This window comes from Dreissena polymorpha, chromosome 6 (assembly GCF_020536995.1).
Source record: "Dreissena polymorpha isolate Duluth1 chromosome 6, UMN_Dpol_1.0, whole genome shotgun sequence".
In the NCBI taxonomy this organism is placed as follows: Eukaryota; Metazoa; Mollusca; class Bivalvia; order Myida; family Dreissenidae; genus Dreissena; species Dreissena polymorpha.
Window position 1 is genome coordinate 104,820,665 of NC_068360.1, and position 8,142 is coordinate 104,828,806.

The window sequence follows — 8,142 nt, forward strand, 5'->3', positions numbered from 1 at the left end:
AAAGATATTTACTTCAAATGAAAAATTCCATAAAAGTGGAAAATGTCGGACTCCACAGGCTTATCTGGGACGTCTTGGACGACCATTGAGACAAATTCATTAAACGCCGTTTTCCCAGAGCGATGTTCATATAAAATGATCGAGGTTTCCATCGAGTTAACCAAAATACTTAGGTATTAGTTAATTCGCGTTTAACATCTGTATTAGACTAGTTGCAAGTCAAAGGTATGAGGTAACATTTACATTCAAAACGCATTTAGGATTTGTTTAAAGTGCAGTTGCTCATCGCTTGAGAATTCTACCGTCACATAAATACATAGCAAAAAGTAAAAAAACGACTTCACATTTCCTTTTTCAGCTAAATGATCTTATGATGCATACTGGGTAATTAAATCAACGCCACATTTGGTATTAAATCAAACAAGCAAATACATTGTAGATCATGCCAGCAATTTTGTGATAAATTGTATTTATTCTATATCCAATAAATTCATCCAATCGGCATTCTTCATGTATACCACGTGACCGTCCAATATATTCCGGTATTGGATCCAAAAAGTCTGTATTTTTTCCATATTGGACAGTTGAGTACAAGTGCACTAAGCAATTGTTTTATAGCGATAAAAGCCGTTACCGAGAAAAAGTATCCGAATGTACTATAATCGATTCACACAGGCGATATTTTGCTTGTATGTCTCTTTTTAATACTTTCCTATTGAAAATATGAGAGGAAATAAAAAACGAATCGAGAATGTGATATTTAATTATTTTTTATTGTTAGAAAAAAAAATGCAAAAGCAAGTGATATTGTTATTGCTAGAAATTGAAAACAAATATGCAACAGCAAAACAAAATGACAACTTTAATCCAATGTTAGCCTTATAACAACTAAGTTACAATGATATGCATTTCCATTTTCCATTTTCTGTTCTTCCATCCATTTATCGAAATGTATTTTAAACCACAGTATTTGTTGATAGCGTTTGTACACATGCTCATCATTCTGACCCAAAGGCCAAAACACAATTTACAAATTCGTAATCCTGTCAGAGCGAGTTGTTTTATTCCTATCGAAGTTAACAATTATGCATGACAAACACACAATCCGAAATACGTTTTGCCTTTTGGATTCGTTCAATGCTATCAAAATGGTATAATTTGCTACTAGATTTATTAAACACTACCACCTCCATATTGTTGTCCCTAAAATGCAGAGTCTTGCTTATACTAGTATGTTTCGTCAGAGAAATGACGTCACACGAGATACGTCATAAAGTGCGTAATCAATGAATGAAAATAAAAATACGGAAAGCTGGTTTGGTAATGAGGATATAGAATAAAAAGTTTATTAGACGTTTAAACTGTACAATACGTGATATATTTGGACTCGCACACAGTTTGAAGTCGTCCAATATGACTGCAAACTGTGTGCTCGTCCAAATATATCTCCGTATTGTACAGTGAAACGTCTAATAACCTATAAATACTGTAGTATACCTGTTTTAAGACATGTTATCAAATAAATATACATATAGTTTCCTGTATTTACTGATGCAATCGATCAGCCCTTTGTAATAAATTTGATACATGTATGAAAAATACTCGTTGAGTTAACAATCGGTATACATTTTAACACCGATAGGAAAATCATAGGATTGTACAAATTATGATCATTTACTTAAAGGGATCTTTTCACGCTTTGGTAAATTGACGAAATTGAAACAAGAAATATCTTTAAAAAAGATATACGGCGTTGATAGTTCAATGAATGAGATCAAGGATAGCGAATGTCTTTTTTCTGTGCAGTTCTTAGCTGCATCACACGCAGTACGGGATGTTACGCGGAGTTTTCGCGGCTTATTTTACATTTTTACATATTGCTGGTCATAAACCTATAGATACAAAACAGAAAACCAAAAGAAGAATGGAAGTGAAATTAAAACATACGAGTCAACCGGCCACACGAGAAGTATCCGTATTTATAGGCGCGTTCTTCGAACAAACCTGTTTTAGTGGTTTGATTCGATTATTAACAGTATCGCTAATCATCGCGCTCATGCTTAATACATTGGTCAATATGGTGGAATAATTATTGTTAAAATAATCAAAAATAATATTTATCATTGTTTTGTTGAAAACACATTAAGAATCTACATATTTCTGGTCTAAAGAAAATTCCAGGTCACCTAGTTCACGGATAGCGTATTTATTATATAACTATTATTTTACTGGCCGCGAACTCCGGAGATGACCTGTATATAAACTCTGACATTCATACACTGGCCGCGAATTGACCCGGGTTGAAATGCAATGTATTAAAGTGAGGCCTCGCTTCCACTGCTCTTTATACTTTTACATGTTAACATGTTGACAAGAATATGGAAGTAAGTACTAAATATGAGAACATAGCCTTTAAATATAAACGCGTTGCGCTGGTAATTCTCTGAAAATAAAAGGTGTACGCACAAACTGTATTTATGTCGAGAATTGAGTGTAAAACTGTTCTATCTATTAAGCCTTTTCATTAGAAATAAAATTGTTTCATGCAGTAAAACAGTGTTACAAAGACGCGGATATGTTTCCAATGTTCTGGTGGAATACTCAAATCAGCCAATGGAATAAATGAAGTGTATTCATTCGTACCTAGCCGCGGGAAATTTTATTTGAATTTTATTGGACACTTACAAAGGTCAGGAGAGGTGAAAAGCTGGCTTAATTCAGCTTACGCCGAAAAAGTTGTTTCAGATTCGCAAATTTTCGTTTTAGTTATGATATAAGTGAGAAAATAGTAATACTGAACATTTACCATGCTCTAATATAGCCATTATATGCATCTTTTGACGATTTTAAAACCTAAAAATTATAAAGCGTTGCAACGCGAAACGATTGAATAATTCGCGAAACGATTGAATAATTTGGAGAGTTCTGTTTTTGTCGTTAAATTTTGTGCAACTACGAAGATTGCTTATATAAGGTATAAAATACGTCAAGCATGTGTACTTGGCGGAATAGCTCAGTAGGCTAAAGCGTTTTAACTTCAGGATTCTGGCAGGACTCCAGGGGTCACTGGTTCGAAACCTGCTCCGGGCAATGTTCTTTTCCTTTTTTTAATTTTATTCTTGATTTTTTTACTGGAGCTTTTACTATCCAATGTTTACATTTATCAATATAAAGCATTTAATATATAAGTTAAAAAATGCCAAAATCTGTGAAAAGGCCCCTTTAAGTAAATTTTTGAACATACTGTATTGATTAAGTATATTGTGTAACTTTACCTTGTGTGTTTTCAATTGTGTTTAAGTCCACACCGTAAATACAAATGTTTACGTGGATGTTTAATCTGCGTATTAACTGTTATATTCCCATACATGTATAAACAGAGGTGTGTCAGCGCTCTGCATTCTGATTGGTTGAGGGGGACTCAGGTTATCTTTCCATACATGTATAAACACAGAGGTGTGTCAGAGCTCTGCATTCTGATTGGTTGAGAGGGACTTAGATTTCCGGTTAACTTCACATTCAGGTAAAACAGCTGATTATATGAAGTCGGTTGTTTTTATGGGATTTATACGTTATCATTTTGTATGTGGTTTTAGCAAAAGGTTATGTAATTCACAAGACTGCTTAAATATTGAATGACCATGTCACGAGGAAAATAAAGAATACCGGTGCATCTGATTTATAATTTAAATAGTTGTACTTAATGGCGAAAATTAAGTTTTTAATCAATTTATTTTTAGAAATAATTTTTCTGAATAATAAAAATATAAACTTTTACACATTTGTTTCATTGGTTCTCCTTTCACAGAACTGATCAGCTGGGCTGTAATATAATGTTATTGCGACAGACGAAATCGGGCCAGGCAAGTAAGCGAATGAAGTTGAATTATTCATTCTACTACATTACATTTTAATGGAGGACGAAGCAATGTAGTCGCAGAAGCTTATCGCATATCTCTAGGACGCCGTTTTGCTATTTTGGTGACATTTTTATTCTTAACAACTCAATGTCAACATTAATCTTTATCAAATGATGATTTGTTACATCCAAAAATATATTCTTAATATCAATAAATAGAATTATTGATATAAGAAAATCAAATTCTTGATTAAAAAAATCACGTGTTTTGAGACAAGGCACATGGTCGAGTACATAAATGGTGTATCCTTTGTATTGGGAAGAAAAATATTCACGGTAAATGGAAGATTTTTGCCTCCAAAGTAGAAAATTTTGTCGGAAAACAGCATGAAGTGGGTGGACAGTAAACATTTCAACAAAATAAAACTATTTAGAAATATCGTACGACAGTGTTTCCTATTCCAGCATGTAGAGTAATCACTGTGCTCCAAATACTTAAATGTTGATAGTATTCAATGAAATGTAAACGAAGATAGAGCATGCTTTAATAGGGCTCGATTTGTCATTGTCGGCTCGGGTACTACTTACATGTACCCCGGGTACTCTTAAGTATACTTACAAGTATCCCGGGTACGGTAAATGTACTAAAACATACCCTGGAATTTTAACGCTAAATCGGTCGTTGTCGGCTATTTTTTTTTATTAATTATGTTCACATTTATGTCAATTTTCTGTTAAATGGCATCTATATTATCGAAACTTATACTCAAAAACATGTTGATGCAGTTTTTTTTAAAGATACTTTTTTTAAGATAAACAATATCTTTTTATGGTAATCGGTAGAGCGTTTTACGACATCGGATTTTGGGCGGGAATACAACTCGGGTACAGTCTAATATCGACCGGGTACGTTTAAGTATACTTAAGAGTACCCGAGGTACATGTAAGTAGTACCCGAGCCGACAATGACCAATCGAGCTTTAATAGGTGGTATTCGTGAAATTGCGGATACATGTAGTTTGATTCCCGATATAGAACACTTCGGATAACAGAGACTTTAAACAAATTGGGCACTCTGATAAGAGTTTTACCTTCTACGTGAAATGCATTTATGTATATGATGGCTATTTTTACCAAACATGTTTAAGTACGAATCAATTTGCATAGTCAAGCGCGACACATTGTGAATCTATGCATAACGTAATTACACACATATATAAAATATAACAAATGGCATTTTCGTTTACAAAAATCACTTTACTATTGATTTATACATATAATATTATAATTGCAATTTTTAAATAAGATTCAAATGCTTATTTCTTAAGTAATATATTTTAAGTTACGACCGAAAATAATCTTCATAATGAACTTGTTTTTTAGTGGTAACTTGAGATTCAGAGAGATGAAAATACAACGGATCATGTGGATCAACACGATCGTGTTTAATTAAACGTAACAGGCCTCTAGATAACGGGAGCGAAGGGGAGTGAAAGCGGCAAATACACATTTGTTCTTCATAAAATCCTATGTCGTTAGTGCCAAGAGAATACTAATGCGTAGCCACATAATTAAAAAGATAATAGAAAACGCATTTTATCTTGAGCTCTGCTTAAAGGAAGCACTTCCCTTTACGCAACAATAACGTTAGCTCGAAGTGCGATTCACCTGACCCTAAATCTCTGTATTGGTTGAGTTAAAAAAAAACACTGGTAAGAAATTTGAATTCAATCGATAAAACAACTGATTTTGGAAAAAGGTATGCATGCATGAAATGTTAACATGAAATATTACTACCGTACTTATTCTTTCATATATATTCATGGTTTGTCTTTTCACAGGATCTGGACCAATGAATTAGAAGACTCTGTCGAAGTATATGTGCTTTTATTATACAGCACCTACATACACAACAAAGAAGTATGCCCAAATTGCGGAGCATTGTGTCAAAGCCCCCACAAGTGCAAGACTTTAAAATATAGAGACCTTATCCTTCAGAGCGAAACTGGAATGCTCAAATACCAGTTAAAGTCCCACGAAGGGATAATTCCCATAAGTTTGGAAAATGAGGGGAAAACTATTGAAGTAAGGGGTTCGCAAACCTTCACCACCCTCACAACCCCAAAACACAAAAAGCTCAACATTCCTGTAAAAGAAAAGTTGGCATCGTGCAGATATCTTTCATTTTAGTGTGAAGATGTAGAGCATACCGTTGAAATTGACATTATAGTTCATCATCTGTTAAACTGTAAAACTCACATAAGGAATAGCTGTGTATTTTACTAAGTGTTCTAGAAGGATTGGGAAAAGATGGACACACTTTTAGAAATACACGCGTTTACTGTCAAACGGTTGATGGCCAACGAATAACATTTGCTATTTATTATTTTTTAGATTTGGTTGAATGGTTTTCATGTGATAACACTTCTAGTATGAGATACAGACCGGAAACTTTTAAATTTTGGCAGATCGGTAATCGGTTATTTTACTGGAAATTTCTCCAGTTTATGTCCGGCCCTTAGTAAACACAGGTATAAGCGCACAGTCGGAGAAGAGACGCTGTTATGATCCAAGCACATCACAAACAAATCGAATTTCTTTGGAAATGACAAAATCAAACCAATATTGCCAGGAATATGCATTGATGCCATATAGGCATCTAAGTTGCAGTTTTTAGCAGAGTAATGTTTCAAGACATGCTATCTAGTATAGCATGTATATCTAGTATATAATTAAATAGCCATAGTGCCTTCATTGGGACATAATTATACATGCTTTAGATCAGCCGTTTCACTACAAAGAATGTAATTTAAAATTGTTTAAGCTCGTGTACTATGCGAAGATCCAGCTGTTGGGTGACTCGAAAACTGGTAAATGCATGGAAATATATAATGAACTAATCAGACAAATTGAATTAGTTTCACTTTTATCTTTAACAAATCGAATTAGTTTCCCTTTTGTCTATTAACATTTATACAAAATCAGCATCTTATTCCAAAGGGATAAGAAAATGTTTCGGTAATTCGTTTTGAATTTACGTCTGTACAAACATTTTTATGCACAGGAATTCTGCATTTCTGATTCACTAAAAACAGTGGGTTATATCTATTAAAAAGTGTCGAGTTATCTGAAAAAAAATGCAATTGTCATTGAGATGATCGGTAAGATGTGTCCATACAAAGTTGGCATCCGACTCTTAAACATTTGAATTTCGTCAGATACGTTAGTTAACTAAAATGTAACAGATTGTAACATTAATGGACATATTGATCGGTTATTTTGCATAGTTGGCGTGTTTTTTTATTAATTTCCAAGTATTTCTATTGTGTTGAAATACGTACTGATCATCCAATTCATGATGATTATCGATGGAATTTTAATTTGAAAAACTCGCCTCTCGCGCATGGCTTTTGTTGCTTTTGTTTGATAAATCATTCGAATAAATGATAACCTTAATCATGTATTGATATCAAAAATATCTTTATTCAAATCACTAAATATATTCTTGATATACACACAATAGACATATCGAGAAATAAATGTTACATAGGTTTTGCAGAAATAGCTATTTGTCTAGAAAATATGTGACTCAGTAAATGCTTACAGAAAATAATATTGTTTAATTAACATCTCGATAAATAATTTGATATGTTTTGAAATACATTTATCTCGGTATCAGTGTATTTTTTGTTCATAATTATGTCTAAATGCGCCCAAAACTATATATCTGTGCTAAACGCCACACCGAATCAGTTCTAAATATAAACATTCGAGTTCTTTAGATCAAAAACTATGTTACCGATTTCTCGATGTCAATTATTTGCTGACATCACAAATCAAATTCTTGATATCAATATATCCATTTTTAGAATTAAGATATCTTTATTTATAAATATAACAGCCATTTTTTGATATTATGAAACTACAACAAAAAGTAAAACGGCAAAATAATGGAAGGTCAGTGAGTCATGCCAGTTTGCAAGTTACCAATAGCAAGTTGCTTAATGTAAGTTTCTTATTTCTAATTATTTAATTCCTCTGTTCCAGGCCAGATTTGATTACATTTTGCTGAATGACATTTTCTAATTGCTAATTTCTCAAAAGAAAACGAAATCATTGACCAACTAACATGTGGCAATAGAAACTGGCACATGGCAACTTCGGTTTTCTTGGCGTTTGGTGGACATCTGCACGCCGGTCTTACGGAGACATTGATAACAGATGGCATTTCGTTAACAAGGAACAACAAAAGGCACGCGCGAGAGGTGAGTTCTTTTTCAGAG